Source organism: Squalius cephalus, assembly GCF_949319135.1.
Source record: "Squalius cephalus genome assembly, chromosome: 22".
NCBI lineage: Eukaryota > Metazoa > Chordata > Actinopteri > Cypriniformes > Leuciscidae > Squalius > Squalius cephalus.
This window is the reverse complement of record NC_137143.1, coordinates 26,111,992-26,135,651: the sequence shown is the minus strand read 5'-3', so window position 1 is coordinate 26,135,651 and position 23,660 is coordinate 26,111,992.

Below are 23,660 nucleotides of genomic sequence, written 5' to 3'. Positions count from 1 at the left end.
GTGTCTGTTGGGAAGAAAGTGACTGACTTGTCTCCTATGAACTACTGAAACACAGCAACCGTCCAATTGGCCAATCAGAAATTCAGATGAATGGCTGTTAGCATGTTGCTACGCGGTTGCTAGCGTGTCCTGGGTAAAGAAGACAAATGAAGATCTTTTTGATGAAATCTGAGAGCTTTCTCCTCCATTGACAGCTACGCAACTACCACTTTGAGGCTTCACAATGAAATCGTAAAACTAATCCACATGAATTGAGTGGTTTAGTCCAAATTTTCTGAAGAGACTCGATCACTTTATATCATAAACAGATTGAATTTAGGCTTTTATTCACGTATAATCATTCATCAACTCACATCAGTCGTGGTAAATGAAAGCTCAAGCATGTTCGCTTGATGTGCGAGAACCAATGAGATTCATTCTCATGTTCCGCAGCACGTTTGAGCTTCCGCAAGAACCAATGAGTTTCATTCTTTTGTTCCGCAGCACGTTTGAGCTTCCGCAAGAACCAATGAGTTTCATTCTTTTGTTCCGCAGCACGTTTGAGCTTCCGCAAGAACCAATGACGTTTGTTCTCGTGCGTCAAGCATGTTCGGTTGAGCTTCTGTTTATGTTCACTGATCAATGTTTATATGTGAAAACAAAAAAGCATGTCTGTGGTCCATTCCTTTTCCACACATTTTAGTGTCTATGAGGCAAAAAAATCTGATCACTCTGAAAATAATAGCACAATTCAAAATCCCTGTCCTTAACTACATTATGAGCAGTAGTGTTAGCATTGCTCGCTAATAATCTCCATCTTTCTCTCTCTTTTGTTCTCAGCGCTGGTGTTCTTTTCCTCTTGAAGTAACGGTTGCCAGGTTACGGCTTCTTGAAATGCACAGTCATAATTATTTTGAATAAATAACGAGAGGTCTATTCAGAATAGACTTGAAGAAAGATTGGGATTCAGCTCATGGAATAATGCAGAGGTAGCCATGCTCCGATGCCCGCTGTGTGTGTGTGTGTGTGTGTGTGTTACAGAGTCAGGATCCATTAATCACATCACCTCATTAAAACACAAGCGCAGGAAGGATGGCAAGCGTGCGAGTGTGTATTTTACTTGTGACTGCACATTACCTTAAATTTAAATCTTAATTTGTTTAGTGCAACAGCTTAATGTGTGTGAACGGCTGTAAATCCCACCAACCTCCATTGGAGTAGCGGTGCAAAAAAAGGTCAGTGGAAGTGTGCGAGTGTGTGTCCTTGTTTCAGATGAGTGCTCGAAGTGAACGATGTTGGTAAACACATTGTCTATTAGAAGTCCTTCTCTGGACGGGGATGTGCTCACAGATAATGTTCATTTGCAGCCTGCCAGTCCATAAACTCTAGCCATATCGCCACTGAAAGAGCTTTTCTTTTTCCAGATGGTCAGCTCCACTATTGAGTCCCACAGGCGTGCATATACAAACACAATCTGAAAAGCACTGTGTAAGCTTGCCCAGGCGTGGCCATTTTTCTGTGAAACAGAACAATTCAATTAGGAACAGAGAGCTCCCCTCCAAATTACTGATGGAGGATAAACAGGGTATTTAAAGGTCTCTCTTTTTCTCGGTGTGTGTATGTGTGTGTTTCCATAAAATCATCTGTAATCTCTCTCCAACCTGCCCCCAACTGGCTTTTTCTAATTATGTTATAACTTATTTTAACAAAGAAAAGGTCTCGTCTTCTGCTGTTTTGATTAACATTGTGTCATGCTGAGAGTGTAAAATGTCGGCGCCTGTGACATTTTAGGTCACTGCATAAATTAATACATTCCCACCAAAATTGAGTGGAGCTTGTTCAAACAATTTTGCCTGTTGTATTCTTTTCAATTCGATATCGATATTATCAAGACAAGTACTGCTGCTATCAATGCCATTCCTCTATCAAACTTCTTTTTTCTTTTATTTCTAAAAGCAAAATGAGTAATTATAGCCATTTATATTATCTTTGAAAGGCATTGTCATTTATCAGACTTATGTTTTTGTTTATCATTTAAGAATAATTTCTTCAATTTCAACGTCTTTATTAAGATCATTTAAGCTTCAGTCAAACAATCACCACCTAACTGTATTATAATAATTCACATTTACGCTTTGAATTCAATTATTCTTGAACAAACGTTCAGCATGTGCATTTTTAGATAATACTCCACAAGTATTACTAACACAGGTAATTTTTCACCTTATATCATATTTGATATGTTGATTTTTGTCATGCTGTTTTGGAATGATGTGAGGGTGAGTAAATTGTGATTTTTAATTATGATTATGATCTTAAATGATGGTCTGTCCCTTTAAAATCCATAATTTATGTGAGAATTGAGTATCAATACTTCAGATCAATCTGCCCACTCCCAGTTTTTCACCTGAATTTTTCCTTCATCACAGATGAGATGTTTATAATATTTCAGTTCTATAAGAGAACAGGATAAAAAGCAGAGTCTCTTGCTGAAGTTTAGTTTCCTGAGAAAAGATTCTAATAATAATTTAAAAAAAAAGGTTTCAGGAGAAATCTCAACAATGTCACCAAACAATGCTCAGATTTGCTATGATACTAAATCTTGATTCAACTCATTTGAAATAATAATAAATATTAAAAAAAGCATATAAACAAAACTAAAATTACCCCATTTGACATGATACTATGGTAACACCATGTTTTTGTAGCCTGACAAGCCAGACCCACTTCAAGATGTTGGGTCTGGGAACACACCATTGGCAGGGCTCAATCCGATAAACGGTTGTCTTTCAAATTCCCTCTGCACGCAATAGGATAGCGCTACAACCAACCAGAGCGTTTTAGATTATCCGGTCAGCAAAACTCCGAACACATCTTCCTTTTTTTAAGAATGACTTCAGTGCCATTCGTTGTTCTTTTCTCAAAGAAAAGCTTAACTCCAAGTCTTCCAGAGTCGCGGCCAAAGCCAATTTGAAAGACCGCTGTTCGGCAGCAGCAGCTCTTCTTTGTTTTCAAGTAGCAGGGAAGTAGCGAAACCGTCACAACTCTGCCGCCATTATGTTAAGCCCGCCCACCGACTCTATACACCAGTGGTTCCCAATCCTGGTCCTGGGGACCCACAGCTCTGCACAGTTTGTATGTCTCCCTCATTTAACACACCTGATTCAGATCATCATCTCATTAGGAAAGAGCTCTATGAACTGAACTGGGTGTGTCAGATAAAGGAGACATATAAAATGTGCAGAGCTGTGGGTCCCCAGGACCAGGATTGGGAACCACTGCTATACACAATGTGATTGGCCTGACTAGAGTTTGGTTTTTCCAGCTTGCAAGCCAACGGAGAGTTGCTAGACGACACTGGCTGCAAAATAAAATTTGCTGCCGCTAGGGTGCGTCTAGATTTCTAGGCTAATGTTTTTGGACATAATATAGTATAATTTTTTTATATCAAATTGGGATCAACTGTGGGATCCCCATCTGATACCATGACTGTACCATAGTAATTTTTTTTGGAAGATTTTTCTGACTCAAACTCCTAAATTACAGGTACCAAACCAAACCTGTGTTCCCTCCACATCCCTTTTATACTCTTATGTTTAATCGAATAACTTCTAGTGTAATAACAGAACCTATCGGATTTACAGTTGTATTCATATGTCCATTGTCAATATGACAGGTTGCATCTTGTAAACATCATCTCATAATTAATACAGATCAGTTGAGGTCTTTAGGTCAGTTCTTTTATGTTGTTGTTCTTTTCATGCTGTTGTTTTTTTGTCTGTGTGAGTATTTACAAGTGTCTGAACGCATGCATACATACAGCACAGTAGAGGGACAAATGTGTTTTGTTCAACTCAAGGTCAAGCATTAGGGTCAAGAGTTCCGCTAGCGAGGCGCTAATCTGCTCAAAATGGAAATGCAGGAAGTGTACTTAGTTGCCAAAAGGTCATAACCTTCCTATTCAGTAAAAAAAATTAGGTCACTGTTAGCAATAAGGCACAACCGGCATCATAAGTATTCAGGTGACACAAAAAAGCAAATGTTTTGCTCTCATTAAAGCACAAGAAGTACTTTATTCATCTCCACAATGGCTTTAAAACTGAGAATAAAGTGCTTTAGCAATCCAGTAGTTCCAGAAGCATATTGGCAATCCGTTCTGTATTCATTCGTAGCCAAAAAAAATACTTTGATTGTTGGATGATTGTAATATTTAAATGTAAAATAATAGCAATAGTGTTTCTCTATCATTTCAAAGAGACATGGTGTAGGCAGATGGTGCTCATTTTGTGATTATCAAAACTTCTCATGCTTTGTGTGCAAACACAAATATCCCATCATGCTCACATTGATGTTTTAACTAATTAAAAATCTCATTAGAAGAACTGGAATAATTATTTAATGATCCCTCCATCGGCATATACTGTAAATCCGGTCAAAGGTTCAATCAGATTTGCGCTGATTATGACTCATTTCAATGTCAAACGGGTCATAAACAACTGATTGTTGATTTATTTTTAAACCCTGAACATTTCATTTCATTATTTATCTTTTTGAATGCCATCTCAAATCCCTGTTTGACTATTTTTTCAACTTTTTCAAGATGCTGTCAACCATGGCTTTTCCCTGGAGAGTGTGTGAGACGAGGTATAATCCAGGATAAAGTTTTTAAGTAATTTTTTCAATGTTTTAGGCCAAGATTGTCGGCTAATCACAAATCTGAGATCCAATCTGGGATCTGTGCTGTTGCTACGGATTGTTCTAAAGCTCCCACGGCAACAGCCATGCAACTTGCATGCAACCGGCCTGAGCAGAATTCCAAATTGACCTTAGAGCGATGAGATTGCCACAGGCGTTTTTATCCCCCACCTGTCCGGAATTGGGCCTATAACAGGGCGGTGTGAGAAAATACTTTGCTGTTGATCCACTGACACTGTCTGCCATGGCTTTGATCTCGCTGTAATAATCTCATTGTTTATGGAGATGGAATTTTGTTTTCCAGGAAAGTTGTCGCTGTGTTTTCAAATGAACTGTGGTGAGAATGCGTGTCCTGGAGGTGCATGTACCGTATGCATGCGTGTTCTGAGAAAAAAACGTCGGCTTGAATCTCATTACGTTTGATTTTACATGAGTTGACAAGTGTAATGCATTAGCTATGGGAATTACAACAAATAGAAATCTTGACAACGGAATCAATATAGTTCATAAATGAATTAGATTAATCCCCCTCAGCCATAGTTTCGGATACTGTACGATTCTACAGTCAACATACCATCTGATTCAAGATAAGGCCTGATTTACCCACAATCCCGAGCAGTTATTAACTGCTCACTGTTGTTTGATGAATCGTTCTCATATAGTCTCATATGTCCCCTGTCTTTTCAGTCCCAATACCATGAACATTTTATTAAATAACATTGAGTGATAGTTTTAATCTTTTTCCCATTCACGGTATTTATTCAATTATTTTTATTTACTAATTTTCCGAGTTTAAATGGGCTATATGCAATCATTTTTATATTTTAATTGCTTTTTTTTTTTATTGCCTATGTTTAATCAGCTTGTAACAAAACAAGACCAAAAAAACTCTTTTGTTCAATGATACATGAAATAAATGCTTATACAATGTTCAGGATAATGAAAGAACCATTGTGTACTGTAATGTCAATGTGTCATGCAAAGAAAAGGGATTCATTTAAACATAGCCAGATCTTTAGTCTCAAATATACTTTAGAATCAAACTATCACAACAGTGTAATTTTACTTAGCCTACCTCATCATCTGTCGACATGATGCCGGTGAATTGCAGAGCTTGTGCAAACATATCCTCATTGTTATGATCAGATGATTTCTTAATTGCTGTTTTCTCACTGCTGTCATTGTTTTGTGTGTGTGTGTGTGTGTGTGTGTGTGTGTGTGTGTGTGTGTGTGTGTGTGTGTGTGTGTGTGTGTGTGTGTGTGTGTTTGTTAATGAGAGGAAAGCACGCAGCACATATTTACATATTCATCTAATTGTCGTTCTCAGCAGCGTGAACGTTGTCGAGATGTTCATTAAAAGTATAGGCTACTGTTGCAATGGTATTTTCAACTTCTTTTTACTTCTAAGCCACGAACAAAAAACAACTTCGCCTTGAGTATATCCTGATATCAAGACAATTCGTACGTATTTTACGAGTTGCCCAAATCGTATGAATTCGTACGAATGACATACCCCTGACCCCGCCCCTAAACCTACCCATCAGACAAATTGTACGAATTCGTGCGAATTGGTTGTGAGATAGCGTTGGTATATCGGGGAATCATGTTCAGTCCCTTGTACGTTAAATGTGCATGAGTGTGAGCACGAGCAATAAGTTGCCAGATGCAGTTCACTGAACGGCCACCGGTGTCGCTAATAACAAGGGTTTTTGAATTCCACATACTGTATGTTGCCCCTTTAAATGTCCTTGCGAAGTGGACAAATAACAAAACAAAGTAACTATTAGGCTATAAAAATCTTATATAATTTTAACTATTATTTTAAAAAAAAAATACATGTATGCTTTTCCCTTTCTTTCAACATTATTAATTTACCTTAAAACATTTAAAAAGTTAATCTAAATGTGTCGTCGTGTAAGATTTTTTATTTTAAATAGTGAAATCGAAACATGCCAGATCATTTTTGAAAGCGATCTTGGGCATGGTACTGCAACAGCAATAACTTCAGTGTATTAATATAGGTTTGAGACCATTTCAAATGTACAAATGATTCAGTCTATTATTTGCCCTCGAAGGATAGGGCTATAGTGCTATATTGAATACATGTTTGCTAAGCACCAACATGTTCTCAACAAAAGGATATTTTATTTATAAATGAGCATTGTTAACTGCACAGAAAGGAGATAACGTGTTGATGCAACTTTAACAAGCTTCAGGCTATTTAGCAGTTCAGCCTCTGAGGACTGCTGTTGTTACTAAGAATGCACTTATGGAAATGTTGTCAACAACACAATTTATTTATTTTATTTCTAAATTAACACTGTCAACAGGAAGAAAAGTTTGAGAAATTGATTAAACAAATTGCCTATGAATGCTTTCAAGCATCTGGGTCACTGCAGAATGTCAGAAAAACATTATTAGAGCATTTAATTTTCCATTTGTTGACAATGTTTTTGACACTCAAAACTAGAGAATGTTTTTTAAAAGTTTACCAGACAATTTGTCAAAGGTCTACTCTGTGCATAGCTGTTGCAAGAACACTTCCTATGTGAATGCCCCTTATACTGAGGCTGAAAATGGAACTTACAAGTTAGTTTACAGTTTTATGCAGTGAATGTAAGAGTAAAAAGCAAGTTTAGCTCATGTCAGACACCTAGATAAAACACGTCTGTTACCATAGCAAAGTCGCGCACAAGAAGTCCTGCAGTGATGTCCGTTGAAACGGTGACGCGCGAAGGATGCGCGTTTCACACTCCTTGAGTGACGTGACGGATCCCATTGAGCGCGCAAAACCGGCCAGAGAGCGCGCGTATGGCGGCGTGCGGCAGCGCTGTGACAGTTCCCCCGCTGGGTTAAAAGATGACAGAGGAAAGAATGAAATGAACACACATGCTGGGACATCTTGTGTGAAAGGCTCACCAAAACTACCCAGACAGTTTTTTGTGTGTGTGTGTGTGGAAAGAATAAAGATAAAGAAGTGAAAATGGCGTATTTCTTAAAGCTCCCCAAACGGACCCATCTGGCTCGTTGTTGTTCCTGACTTTAATTTGAAATTGATCGCGTTGACATTTTAAAGGCTATTGCGTTTGCCAGTAAGCTTGAGCCAAAAAAAATAAAGAAAGAAGGAAAGAAGCTGCAAACCTCAGCCATAGACCAAAGCATTGATGTTACTATGACTTTCCTCGTTTTTGTCATTCTAATCATATTTAACTGTTCCTTAAAAACCATTATATGGATCCAAGTTAAAACTTAAGGTTTTGTCCTACTTCATATGGCATTGACAGCAGTCTCATGTTTCGGTATGCAAATACACCTGCCGGATTCAGACGGACATTATACTGCATAATGCATAGACACTGACACTGGCGAATTTTAACGCGAGTGTCTATTGGGACTTGCGCGATCCCGAGCTCACTGGGGTGAGACCTGTCAATCAAACACCACGCGAATCAGCATTTCTCTGTCGCCGCGACCTTGTCAAATGGCGGTTGATATCTCCCCCAGGAGTAGCCTTATTATCGTTACTCATTATCTCCCTGGTTGAGAAGTCGTTTGTTATGATGACTGATGGACCTTTTAATCAGAGGAACGAGAGGAAGTTGTTGGAAACAAACAAACTGTGCAGGGTCTGAGGAAAAGCGTAATGTTAGCACCTATGTCATGGCAGATACCACTGTAATTTCTCACACATCAACAGATGCTTATGATGTGAAGTGCGCTTACTCGATGATGTCAACCAGAGGACAGATTGCATTATATGTAGACCTGAAGGATTGTAAAAACAAAACAGCCCACATACCCCAAAACACAATTAAATACAGTAACACTGTATTAAATTTTTTTTTTTTAAATAACACCTAATAAAAATAACCTGCTGCCTTCATTTTTTTAAGTACAATCAACTTGGATGTTTAAGTCATTTAAACTTAAATTACATTAAACTGACTTCAAAAATTAGTTCAATCTTATAACATAAAGAAGTTGAAAATTGCTTAACTTTTTTTGATGAGTTAAGGCACTGGAAAAACATAACTTATTGATCAGATTTTTATTTATTTTTTTAATTTTATTTTTTACAGTGAACTGATTAGGGAAAAAACACATACACATACAATTCAATTAAAAAACATCAAATGTCATGCAGATTTACATTTTTTGCACTGTATTATAAGATGACTCGTTCTACACGTTACATGAAATGTTCCTTTACATCTATTACATTATTATTATTAGACCTATTATAATTTTTCACCGTAAAGTAAGGGAACTTACAGTTCAGAGTTTTTTTTTACTATATATCATTTTTACAGTCTCAAATTAAGATTTTTTCCATGTTGCATGACTGCTTTACAAACTGAGTAATATATAATGACATAGCTGTAAATGTCATAGAATCTGTCCTAAAACAGGCTTCTCCTCTATTTCATTTGATGTTGAGTTGAAAAATGACTTTGACCCAGTAAGATGTGGTTGTATGCATTATCTGTTTGACATGACTTGGAGACAAAGTGAATTGTTTATCTCTGTCCACATCAATCCGTCTGCTCAGGTTAGGAGGAGGGATGAGACAGAAGAAAGGGGGAGAGGCCAGTGGCCCATCTTAAGGTGTTCTACAGAGCTGACATGATCCAATTAGGAGATGATTGGGTCTAAGCTTCTAATCCTGACTTTAGAGTGCTTAAACCAGCGTGAAAAACAAACATTACCCCATCACCAAAATCATGAGGTGGAAATTCCTTGTCTGTTACGCTGCTGTTGCACATCGTTCACAACAACCTAACACATCCCATTCTGCCTGAGCACAAAATGAAAGCAGTTCATCTACAGACTTTGTTCAAAGCAGCGCACACACACACCTTGATGCTGGCAGATGCTCCAGTCACTGGGATGGTAGTTTGAAATACCTGAAACAGCAGAGAGTAATGATGTCTAAAGATAGAAAGACACTATAGGTTGCGATTATCACCACACACACACAGACACGCGCACATAAACAGGCGGCTGTACTTAAATTGTTCATTTTGAGTAGAAACAATATTCAGGGCAAGGCAAGGCAAGTTTATTTATATTGCACATTTCATACACAATGGCAATTCAAAGTGCTTTACATTTAGAAGAAATTCAAATAATAAAAAGAAATAAGAATAATTAAAACAGTTTAGAAAAATAAAATACAGTACAGTACAAACAGTCGGACGAACAGTGGCACAGTGCTCATTCAGTAAAAGCACAGCTAAACAGATGTGTTTTGAGTCTGGATTTGAAAGTGACAACTGTAGGAGCACGTCTGATCTCTTCTGGAAGCTGGTTCCAGCTGCGGCTGGCATAATAGCTAAAAGCAGACTCGCCATGCTTAGAGTGAACCCTTGGTATTTCTAGCTGATATGATCCTAATGATCTGAGTGATCTGTTGGGTTTATATTCAGTGAGCATATCTGCAATATATTGAGGTCCTAGGCCATTGAGTGACTTATATAATAATACTTTAAAATCAATCCTAAATCTAACTGGGGGCCAATGTAAAGACCTGAGGACTGGTGTGATGTGTTCATATGTTCTGGTTCTGCTCAGCGTTCTTTATGAGCTGCAACTGTCTTATGGTGTTTTTGGGAAGGCCAGTGAGGAGTCCATTACAATAATCCACCCTGCTGGTGATGAAAGCATGAACAAGTTTCTCTAAGTCTTGACTGGAAACAAAGCATCTAATTCTTGCAATATCTTTGAGATGATAGTATGCTGATTTAGTTATTGCTTTGACATGACTACTGAAGCTAAGGTCTGACTCCAGAATCACACTGAGATTCCTGACTTGATTTTTAGTTGTTTGACCCCTAGAGTGAAGGTATGTGTTCACTTTGAGAACTTCATCTTTGTTTCCAAATGCAATGACTTCCGTTTTGTCTTTGTTTAACTGAAGAAAGTTTTGGCACATCCAACTGTTGACTTCATCAGTGCATTGGCACAGGGAGTCAATGGGGCTGTAATCGTTAGGGGATAGGGCTAAGTAGATCTGTGTCTCGTCTGCATAGCTGTGGTTAGCAATATGGTTCTTTCTCATTATTTGGCTCATTGGGAGCATATACAGGTTGAACAGGAGTGGCGCAAGAATTGAGCCTTTAGGGACTCCGCATGTCATGGATGTCCATTCAGACTTATGGTCTCCTATACTCACATAATAACCTCTCCCTCCTAAGTATGACCTGAACCATTTTAGGACTATCCCAGAAAGCCCCACCCAGTTTTCCAGCCTGTCAAGAAGTATGTTATGATCGACAGTGTCAAATGCAGCACTGAGGTCGAGTAGTACCAGCACTGATAATTTGCCTGTATCAGTATTTAAGCGAATATAGTTTATTATCTTTATGAGCGCTGTCTCTGTGCTGTGATGCGATCAGAAACCAGATTGAAAATTGTCAAAGTATCCATTCGAGCATAAGAATTTGTTCAGCTGATTGAAGACAACTTTATCAATGATCTTGCCAATGAAAGGAAGATTTTAAATCGGCCTATAGTTGCTTAATATGGTCTTATCCAGATTGCTCTTTTTCAGGAGGGGCTTCACAACTGCAGTTTTCAGGGAGTTTGGAAAAGTCCCAGAGAAAAATTGTTTGTAAATTGTTTAGAAAATTCACTCAAAAATTATTAGTAAATTTCACAAATAAATAAATGCCAAGTACCATTGAATTAAACATGACATTTTGAAGTAGAAAGAAATTGTACTTTCTTGTAAATAACCTTATTTTATTCTTATTTACAGTTTCGAAAAAAATAATTTTACACTATATTATTTTCTTTTTGTTTTATTAGTCTTTTTTACAGCAATTATAGCTTCATTGATGAATGAATGAATCAAGTGAAGGAATGAAAGTAACAAACACATCATGTTTCAATTACAAATATGGAGTTTTATTTGTTGGAAAAAAAGTCTCCTTGCTTTGTTCTGCTCATTTTTCGATTTGTTCCTGAACACTTAATTTCCAAAGAAAATGTTTGGAGTGTCCAGATATTTCCAGACAGCGCTCAGATGAGAATTGAATAATGGGTATACATAGAAATGTGTGTGCGTGTGTGTTTGTGTGGCCTTGTGAGAGTTCTGTTTACCGTTAGCTTGAATTAATTGTGTTGTTCTCGCTTGTGTTTGCTCATTCACTCACTCAAATACACACACACACACACACACACACACACACACACACACACACACACACACACACACACACACACACACACACACACATACACACACACACACACACAGAGCCTCCCCAGAACCATGTACCCAGACACCTCCCACCTTCTGCATGTACATTGTCTGGAAAGAAAGCATGAGTGAGATTCCGCTTTCACAGGAAGTGCATGAGTGATTTATTTAAAGGGGTGCTATAGACCCTTTTCACATTCCTGTGTTTCTCTGAAGCGGAAGTCGTCATAGTTGGGTAAACTTTTATAGCGGTGAATGAGAGATTACATTAAAAACATTTTTTTTCAAAAATAGGAAAAAAAATAGAGAGAGATTGAGAACGGCAGTCAGAACTAGAGAAATATGTCATTTTTACCGTCACTCCCATAGCCGCTCACAACAGCGTTAACTTTTTATTTTTTTATTTTTTTTTACATATTTTACATTACTCCTCTCTCCCCTATCTGGCTCGAATGTGACATTAGTTCCTGTTTCGATGAAGCCCCTTCTTCCGAAATACGAAATGTGCTGTGATTGGTTAACTGGCCCAGTGTGTTGTGATTGGCACCACTTAGCGTGTGTTCTGGGATACCGCCCGCCCCTCCATAACTGTGAGTTTCATCTGCTCAGGTGTAAATATGAAGGATGGTGTCAATTTCAAACCAATTCAAGCCTGATTTAGACTTAAGAAAGTCCAGAATGGATTTCATGCGCGTACTTTGCAAGCACAAATTTCACAGGACGTTTCAGAGTGGTATGTGTTTTTTTTTGTGTTTTTTTTTTTGTCATTTCCTTATACATTTTATATGGGTATACACCATTTAATTATGATATTTGTCAGAAAATTATGGTAATACAAACACTAATCAATCACAAAAACATGGTTAATTTTCCTAAGGGGCGGTGAACAGCCTTCCAAACGCAAGAGCTTACAAAAGCTAAAGTAAACACTACATCAATACTGTAATGTTAATGCCCTTAGTTTGCATCTTAGCAACTACATAAAACGTATACTTAGAATCAATTTTATCCACTCTCATCAGCCTTAGGAAGGTCAAACAAATGAATTTTGGAAAAGGGGTGGAAAAAACAGCGTCTCTGACATAGCAGCAGCTCAACCAGGCCTTGTCCCCATTTTTGTATATTCTGTGGGCGGGGATTATTTAAATGAGTAACCTTATGACTTCACAAAGCCCTTAAAAATATGCACTGTTGTCCAAACGAACCATTCGTTGCAGTTCTTGGAAAGTGGATTCTGTTAAATAAAAGATCTCCCTTAGGAGTGGACTTTGAGCTTTGTAACCTTGTAGAAGGTTTAAAGCTCTCATACCAGCAATGTAGTTTTTGCAGCAAAGCTGCTGCAAGCCAGACTCTTTAACCTGTGAGGCCCATATGGAACGATGCCTAATTAAGAAGGCCTTTTTCCAAAGCATAGTTCAAAGACCAGCAGCTATGCTTAGCCATCTAATGTGCATTCTCAGTAGAATAAGCAAGTAAGAGCACCTTGGCATGCTTCAGGCAGGTACATCATGTGCCTATGTTCTTAGACACCATGTAAGCTCCTAAGCGGCTCCTTTGATTCCTAAACACCATTTTGTGCACCATTGAAAATCTAATTTAGAATGCCTTTAAAATTCCAATTCACTCCCTGAATTTGAGTTGAATTTTAATTTAAAATATTGCAGAATCTGTCTGCAGCCTGCAAAACGTCTAGTTACGCCCCTTCAAGTTACACCCACTTCAGGTTATGCCCACTTCAAGTTGATCACTGTTTTTTTCCGACTTAAAGCAGCGCTGCACAGACCGGTCGGTGTGTGACATCAAAGTACCACGAGAGCGCTTAGAGAACAGACAGTTTTATCAATTATTCGTCCCACCTCAACTAGAGTGTGGAGCAAGCACTAATATATCCTTTTGGAATTGGGCTTTATTTCTATTATTTTTTTATTATTTTTTTATTTAAATAAATCATTTTATTTTAAACATCTTTTGATGTCTGATTGTATGCCTGATTTACTGATGATTAAAATTTTTGACTGATATCAACAGCACTAATGAACAGCTAATGATACTTTTGAGACAAATGAACAACAAGCACACCCATAGCAAAATATTTTAATTGAAAGGCAACACAATGAGGGTTTATGCAAACCCAATCTAATATGTTCTGGCACTAATATTGTCTGTTCTGGGCTACTGCGGAAGAATTACATCCAATAGAAAATCAGATCTCAGAAAGTGCCCCCAGCCACATAAAAGCAGTAGAATCTAATCCTTGTAGTTGTCCCCTCTGTCCACATCCCCTGTAGGTTTCACAGTCTTTGTAGAGAGAATTACATTGAATGCAACAGGAGATTAGATACGGAGTTCTGTAGGTCTTTCTATGCTCCTTTGAAAATGTGTTCCAGTTTACCACACCTGTTGACAAAAGAAGAGATGGTTTCATGTGTAAAACATGTTCAGATTTTTATTTTATTTTTTAATTTGAAATGTTCTGGTAGCAGTGTTTCCTCAGTATTCATTTTAGTAGTGGTGTGTCAGCAAGAAAATGTCAAATTAAAAGAAACACTTATTGTCTAAAACAAAGCATTAGTCTACTATAGAAGTAATTATTATATTATGATGATTAAAATTATTTTAGCTCTAGAACCTCGACTTTAATCATAACTTAGGCCCAAACATGGACAGATAAAGGACAAATGAGGAATCGTCACTCAAAAGCACCACCGCTGCACAAAAAATAAAGAGGAAACAGACATAAACTGGTATAGAAAACAATAAATGTCATGTAAAAAGCGGCAATATGATTACTTATTACTTCGATTTACACGGTTATCTCAGAAAAATATTACTACCGTTGTCTCTGTATGAGCTGGCATCTTGCCGACAACATCTCGCTTTGAGTTAGACATATTGTGTGGTTCTGTGTGATTTGGACAACTTCAATTTACGCCCACTTCCTGTTACGCCCCTCTCTTGCAGTCCGCAGACAAACCCACCTCGGAGTAAGCTCGTGTAAAGGATCGGCCCTTTTCTGAACGGAGGCGGGGAGCAGCAGCTCATTTGCATTTAAAGGGACACACAAAAATGGCGTGTTTTTGTTCACACCCAAAAAAGGGCAAATTTGACAAGCTATAATAAATTATCTGGGGGGTATTTTAAGCTGAAATTTCACAGACACATTCTGGGGACACCATAGATTTATATTACATCTTGTGAAAATGGGCATAATATGTCACCTTTAACAAGAAAAGTAAAGAATTTTGACTTCACAAAGCCTTATTTGAAGGTTTTGAAAAGTTTAAAGCCTTAAAATTTGAAAATGTAGATAGATAGATAGATAGATAGATAGATAGATAGATAGATAGATAGATAGATAGATAGATAGATAGATAGATAGATAGATAGATAGATAGATAGATAGATAGATGTGGGGTGTGTCCAATTAAATTCAAATTCATGCTTGTAAATTGAAAAGGAGCCAGTTCTTCAGGCCTGAATTTGGCGCAGTCCTGCTGACCGCAGAGAAACTTTCAACAGGCCGCCATCCGATCTGGCTGCCCCCAAGTGACCTCAGCAGAGCAGAACGGACACATCAGACCGGTCCATCGGAGAGATCATTTTAGATCTGCCACCTGTTCCGCTGCTGAAACCGCCAGCAAACACAATGCACTGTGAAGGACAGGCTCAAGCCGACCTGTTAGCCTGTGCTTAGACGTCACACCTGACTGGCTTAGGGCCAGACAGAGGCGGCAGTGGCATCGGGTCTTCTTCCTAAATGAGTCACTCTTTAGCCAGCTCCAGAGAGGTGGAAATGAGACGTATGTTAATGCCTCACTAGGAAACGAACCCCTGGGGTGCAACCATGGGAAACGATGTGGGTTGGCGTCTACCACACAGATGGGATGGGAGACCTGCCACCCTTAACCCAACATGCCAGGCCAAAAATAGGTTCCCTGATCACAATAGAGAAAACACGGTTTGCAGAAGTTAAATAGTTCCATTCAGTTTCGCCATCTTTAAACAAAAATCATATTTAAACACCTGAATTCCTGGTGAAAACTACTCTACACCCATCTGATGCATATTGCATACAGAAATTTCAAGATTGTTCTCAATTTGACAAGCTCTAAACTGATTGGCTGGCTTTGTGAAACTAGCAGGAGTCTGTCACAATTCAAATGTTTTTTTGTTTTTAGTTTTTCGTGCTCACCAAGGCTGCATTTATTTATAAGAAAGTACAGTAAAGTACAGTTTTTATTTATATTATAACAATTAAAAATAATAGATTTTTTATATTAGTATATTTTAAAATATAGTATATTCCTGTGACTACAATGCTGAATTTTCAGCATAATTACTCCAGTCTTCAGTGTCACATGATCCTTTAGAAATCATTCTAATATGCAGATTTTTTTGTGCTCAAGAAACATTTCTTCTTATTCTCATATTTGAAAACAATTGTGCTGCTTAATATTTTTGTAGAAACCTTGATAATTTGTCCCCCCAAGATACTATGAAGAATAGAAAGTTTAAAAGAACAGAATTAATTTGAAATAGAAATCTTTTGTAACATTAAAAATGTCTTTACTTTTTATTAATTTAATGTCTTTGCTGAATAACAGTAATTTATTTGAACTTTACAATTATCATTATTTGTTTTCTGTACAGCTGTTTGTGGACAGAGACTGCTGTGCTATCACATTTGAATGATTTTTTCACCTGTTTGATAATCCCACCCCTAAATGTCTTAAAGGTCCCATGTTGTACACCTTTCTGAAGTTTCATTTTAGGTTTTGTCCTTAAGAATATATATTTGCGGTATAAGTACCAAAAACCATCCCAGTACATTTTTACAGCTCCTTTCTCAGGAGCTCTGCTAAGAACATGTCAATTTTGGCCTGTCTAATTAATATTCATGAGCCTCTCTTCTGATTGGCCTGTTGTTTTCTGAGTGACGCACGGCCAGGCCAACTGTGGATTGCTGTGGATTGGTGATGCTCACAAGTAAGGTAAATAAGACACCTGTAATGATGCACATTGCTGAGGGAAATGTTATCCGGCCTTATATGTTCGAGCCGGACTCAGACCCCGAATCGGCGACGACGGGATACAAACAACCACCTCCTTACTTTCGGTGTTATTGTAAGAGTATTATAATTAGCATTACATCAAAGCTGCACGCAGACACTGAATGCAGTATGCTTTCATACTGATACAGTAAGTTGATGTGCTACAATTTCTTTTACAATGTTACTTTTTTCTGTAAAAGGTGTACTTGTGGTAAATGTGCAAAGATGCCCACAGAACGTGAGAACATGCTGCAATTGAGGCCCAAGGTAAACTTGTAAAACTATGTACTGGTCGAACTAAATTGCTGTGGCGTTTCTGAATAAATAAACACTAGCCACTGTTCTCTTATATTAGTGTTGTTCGGAAGCCTGTGTAATGATGTAGTTTCCTGACGGTGGGCAGTGCTCGGGGTGGGGACTGTTCTGACGTCACATTTATACGGAAGTCACAACGGCTCGTGAAAAGGCACAGCTACTTTATGCTGGCTGTGTGCATTTGTCTGTGGATTGACTGTTTTGAAACTTATATGGTAGGCTCATAGCCCCTAGACCTCTGTTATCATGAAAAAAAGCCAGGAAATTTCAAGTTTTGACAATATGGGACCTTTAAAACTAAACAAAATGCCATTTGCTGCTTTAAATGTCATTCAATCAGTTGTCAGTTCTTGGCCGGAATAAGCTAATAGTCCAAAGTCTGGCTCTACCAGACTAAATTGTGTAGTTATGAGAGGCAGCCAGTCACAAAAGATAGTCAAAGACTAATGTGCACTTTGTCTTTCGTTTTCAGAGCTTTGTTTGGTATTGTCAGCAATGAAGGCTGAAATTTCAGTCAGTCATTTCTTTTATTCCATCAACATTTGCCTGTATGTGTGTATATTATGTGTGTGCATCTTTGTTCAGACTGAAATTCCTTTCAGGTCAAGGTCCAGGTCCATTGATCTGGATATTTAATTTCATTCAGGAAAGCCCATTTGCAGAGGGATTCCATCTCTCTCTCTCTCTCTCTCTCTCTCTGTTTCCTTAGTTCAGCTCCTTAGTGTAGTTTTCAGAGGGGAGAATAGGCTGGTCTTCTCAATGACGATAACGGGAAAATGAAGAAGAGAAGGAACAAGGGAGAAAATAAGAGTGTGTGAAATGGCTTGAGTCAGTCTCTAGCGAGTGGCATCAGTCACTCAAGAAGGAGAGACAGGAAGACTGTGAGAAACACTAGCCTTTCTGAATGCAGAAACCAATCAAAACTTCTATAGTGTACTCATTTTTAGCAAATGCTGACTTATTTGTGTGCAAATTACTTACTACTTATACAATTATCAATAAAATAACAGTGACTGAACTTAGTCAACTGTTTAGCATGTGTTGCAAAAGAATGCATAAAAATATAACCATAACAGTTGCACTTTATTTTACAGTACTTGCACTTATGTGTACTACTAAGAGAGTACTGGTTAATATAAGGTAACTACATAGGTTAAGTTTAGGTTTAGGGGTAGGTTCAGGGTTAGTACCTAGTTATTGTAATTACTATAATAAGTACATGTACATGTAAAATAAAGGAAAAAAAAATCTGTTTAAATGTTTTTTTTTAATCTATATTTGCCAAACATATGTTCCCCTAATGTCCCCGTTTATCACCATTGCATGTGTTATATAGAATATCATATACATAAATAATAATGTACAGCTTACATTAAAATAGCATGCTTGTGGTCTATGCAGATTTTTTTTCTAAAATGTTTCATGCATTCAGTGTTTTTTTAGTGTGATTTATTTACCATTATAGTGTTTATTTATATTTTGAATTAGCTTTTATTTTTAGATTTTCAGTTTTCATTTTAATTTAAGTTTTACTCATTTTGCTATGTGTGTCTGTCTTTTTCATTCGTTGCTTTTTATATTTCTATTTAGCCTTAATTTACTTTAGCTATAGAAATTTTAGTAGCATACTTTATTTCAGTTAGTTGGCACCATTTCCAATTTTTGTAGTATTTCAGCTTAACAGAAGAACATTTCTGTTATGTTTACATTTACAGGACTTGTCAAGCTCACAATTTATTTTGTAAATAATAAATGCACAAAATAAATTATTATGTTAAATAATAAACTTCTTGATAAACTTTTACAGAAAAACAAAATTAAAGATTTTTTCGATTTATATAAAGTAATAATAATAATATGTGAATAATGTGTTTGTAATGTGTGGTTATTTGCTAGTCAGACATGTTTGCACCCTTTGCAACAATTTAACTCTATAACATTCAGCTCTGATGTGCTACAAAACAAAAATGTTTTGTTTGAAATGAATTGACAAACCTGGTGAGATTGCAATGGTTAATTCATGTATTTCAACAATGCTGTAAATTGGGAAGAGCCATGGGTGTGTGCCGAGTGTGCCAAGTGTTTACATCTTATCAAGCATCAGTGCGACTAGCAAAACAAGCACAGCCTTTCCAAACACTTCTGCTTGTCACAACATTCTCTGCTCTTATTTGTCTCAGCTAATGCTAATAAGCCTCATGTCTCACCTCTGTTCTAAACTAGGAACTGCAGAAAATACTCCGCTTGGTTTGTTGCCCGCTTTTCTGAAATCATGTGAAACCCACACATCACATCTTGGCTGGTGCTCACTGACCTGTTTGCGAGTTGTAGCCCCAGACAGAAGCCAGTGCTAAAAGCTTTGGCTCTGCGGTGTGACGGGAGAGAGATTGTGGGGGAGTTTGTGTGAGATTGAGGTGTCTCGTCTCAGTTTAATTATGGCCTGGAATGTAATCCAGCGTAGAGTTTCTCTGTAAACTGCGCTGCCCTCTGCCTTCTTGATTGACACAGGGGTTAAAATGAGTCTCAGTCAGAGATGAAGTTAGAAGGACTGCAACTGAGGGAAGGCAGGAGAAAAGAAGAGTGCAAATTGTAGATGTTCACAAATCAGCGCCGTCTTTAGTGGTCACTTACGGACAGCGTTTGGGGGTAACGCATTACAAGTAATGCAAGTTATGTAATCAGATTACTTTTTCAAGTAACTAGTAAAGTAGTGCATTACCTTTAAATTTACAACAAGTGTGACTTTTTCAAATAAGTACCACAAGTTGCTTTGTTCATTGACACCTCTCCTGTCCCCATGTTGAGAGAAATCGGGAATAAATGCAGAGGCGTTGTGTGTGCTGTGTAAATATGATGGTTACTGTAGTTAAATGTGAGAATGCATTTACTCATCTCACTTGCACAAAAACAGACTCAGCTTTCCTCAAAATAAATAAAAACAGTGAAATGCAAACTCAGAATATTATGCAAATCTGCGATAATTAAATATGTTAAACAACACAAACATACTTTATGTATTTAATCTCACTTTATTAACCAATGTCTTTACTGCTGATCTTTGATGATCCAATTCAACCATAGGAATAAGCAAAAAATTACTTTTTTTTTACTGTTGAATTAAGAGAACTTTCTTCTCCTGCCCTATTCTTCTGCAATCCAGAATGGCAGCACAGATGAAAGGCTTGTTTGAGCTGCGCCCTCTACTGTACAGGTGTGAATTTGCACTTCCTTCAGCCAGAGGCTTATTCACTTTTGTCGTGAAAGGGCCTTTTCAGTGGCAAAAAGTAGTACTTTTTTTGTTATTAAAAAACAAACAAACAGGCCCAGCCCAGGTCCGAAAAAGTAACATAATATAATACTTTCCAAAAAGTAAAGCAATTATATATATATAGGCTAAGATTTTTCCCTGTGCTCCCGATTTCCAGTTCAGTCCTGGCGATCTGCCTAAATTTGTGGATGAATGAGTCTGTCTGGATCAGAAAATGAAAAACAAATAGAGTGCAATTTATGGTCTTTTAGAAGCCATTATCACAAAAGAAGATCAACAGGGTGAACTTTCTTCCTTCTCTCACTGTTTCCATGCTCTCTTTTTCTATAAATGTCACTTATTCTTTTGGGATTCTGTCATTTTTCTTCTGAAGGTGAGGACACAACACCCATTCTCTCTGTCTCACACACACACACACTAAAGTAACCTTCAACAGTCCTCCTCCACAACCAATTTTGGAATTGAAATTCTAACAAAATATTCTTACTATGTAAGTATGTATAGTATATCTAGTAGTAGGTTAGTGTACATTGACCTTCCATTTCCAGTGTGATGAATGAATCTTGACTTAATTACAGCTGCTATGTTTATATCTGTCTCTCTGTTAATATCTCTGTTTTTATTTCCCAGAAGTAATTCTGAAAGCCATTCACAAGCTTAAAGACTTCAAGCGACAACAATGCAGCATACTACTCTTCGAAGAATTTACCTTGGAATAACCCCTGCTGTGTCGAATACTGTTTATAAAAACAGTAGTAATCAGAAAGTATTAAGCTAATATTCCATTCCGAACATAGATATGCAGTTTAAACAGTTTTCTTTCCTGATGAAGTTTTTTTGTTTTTCCTGTTAAAGGGGGGGTGAAATGCTCATTTTCACTCAATCTCCTGTTAATCTTGAGTACCTATAGAGTAATATTGCATCCTTCATATCTCCAAAAAGTCTTTTGTTTTATTAAATTTTTAACAGAAAGATAGGCTGTACCGAGTCTTTCCGGAAAAAACCGAGCGGCTGGGGGCGGGCCCTGTGGGCGAAGCTTAGCTGTGCTAACGCGCCGAGCTAGTGACAACACACAGAGACATTTGTTCAACAAACAGTTTTACTCACCGTCCGGTTCCAACGCACGACCGCGAACCTTTATCATTGTGACTGCTCGATCCTTAAGCATTAGACGATCTGCAAATCCGTCGATATGGGCTTTGTTTATAAAACAATCATCGTCGAAATGCAGGGAACAAACAGTCTAACAGTTACACAACTCCGTTTATGCTCAGGAAAACAAACTCCATCCACGGGTTCCTTAACGCTGGGTTCTTTGGGAATCTGTGCAGGGTTGTCTTGCCCTGGCAACCAAAAACACACTTCTTTGGTGACATTGACTTCCCAAAAGCCGGGCAGGGCGCTTTGATGGTGAACTGCTTTCACTCTCTTGCTCTGGTCTACGAGTGCGCGCGCGGCCGCGATCTTACCGGAGAAGTGCCCTTAGGACCCATATAAGGAAATTCCACCCTATCTTACGTAAGACAGAGCCATACTCGAAAAAAACTTTCCGAAACTTGTGACAAACCGGAAAGAGTATTTTTGGAACAAAAATACTCCTTCAAACGTACAACTTAGTTTTTGAAACTTTGTCCATGTTTAGCATGGGAATCCAACTCTTTACCAGTGTAAAAAACTCAGTATGCATGAAATAGCATTTCACCCCCCCTTTAAAATAAGAAGTTGGGGCGCAAAAAAGCTTAAAAAAACATATGTAATAATACCCTTTAGTACTTTTCAAAATAAATAGAATAATTGAAAGTGCTATTTTTACTACTTCAAAATGTCATGTTTAATTTAGTGTGTTACTTGGTCTTTCTTTGTAATTATTTTTGACATTTACTAGCAATTTCTGAGTGAAAATAGTTTTTACACCTTTTTTTTTTTTTTTTTTTTTGAGTGTGGAACAATATAAATGATACGAGCACAACTTTGCCGTTGCAGGCAGGACTAAAAGCCATTTTAAGTTGTCTTTAAAGTGCAGAGACAGTGATTTCTGGAATAGTCTGAAAGAAATTGTAAGTGTTTAGGGGTGAAAATCTGATGAAACTATCATTCATTTGTTATACTGTTTGTTGCTGCAGAAATTTGCGTCTACATCTTTAAGCACTGTCGCTCTGACTGTCCTTTCAGCAGACGGATGGCATCGTTCAGCCACCAAACAGCAGTGTCATGATCACACCGTATCGCAGGTCCTCTAAAATGACCCTTAGCTGCAGAAAGAGAGGGGGAGACCATGAGACGCCTAAAGATGATGAAGTGCTTCCACAGGCCTAGCAGATGGACTGGGGGTCAAAGGTTAGGCTGCAATGTGCTGTTTTCCCGCCTCTCTCCCTCCCTTCCTTTCTCTCTCTCTTTCAAATTGTTACTCTCTGTTACAACCCCACATCAAAGAGGACTGATAATTCTATCAATTTCAACCTGGGGAAATACCAAGATACAACAGAGAGAGAGCAAAGGAGATGAGAGGGAGCGAGAGGGAAACAGAGAGATGAGTGTGTTTGGTTGCTAAGGAACTGCTTGGTCGAGCTCAGATTGTACTTTCTGGTGTGTGTCAAAGTGATGGTGTGGAAACAGGAACATGAAACCACTTTCTCTCCTTATTTTCATCTCCTGAAAAGAGAGATAACCTCCAATCAGAACACACGCATCGGGTCCGAGACCTCTCTTTAAGAGGTTAGATTGTAGCTGGGCCGCTTTACCTCATCAAACTTTATGGTTAACCTCCCATCTCTGCCTTAGCACACCGCTGTTAACCTCGCATCTGTATCGGTGTGAACTTTACCGTTAACCTCTCGTCTCTACCTCTGCAAGCTTTATTATTCACCTGTGTAGCGTACTGAAGCATGTGTTTTAAAGTGAATAAAAGTCATAAACGGAGAAAGTATGAGGAGGACTTGATACTAGAAGATAAGGAAAGAAAGTCCCATCTTTCAGTTAAAAGAGCCAATCAGTTTATTGGTAGATTAGCAGGGCCAACCTGAAAAATACAATTTTTCATTTAGTTTGTTTTTAGTTAAAGTCACAATTATGATGACATTTGTCCCAGATGTTATTGGTGATTTGAGAAATGTCATTGGAGCATAAGCTCAGCCACCAGTTCTGGAGATCT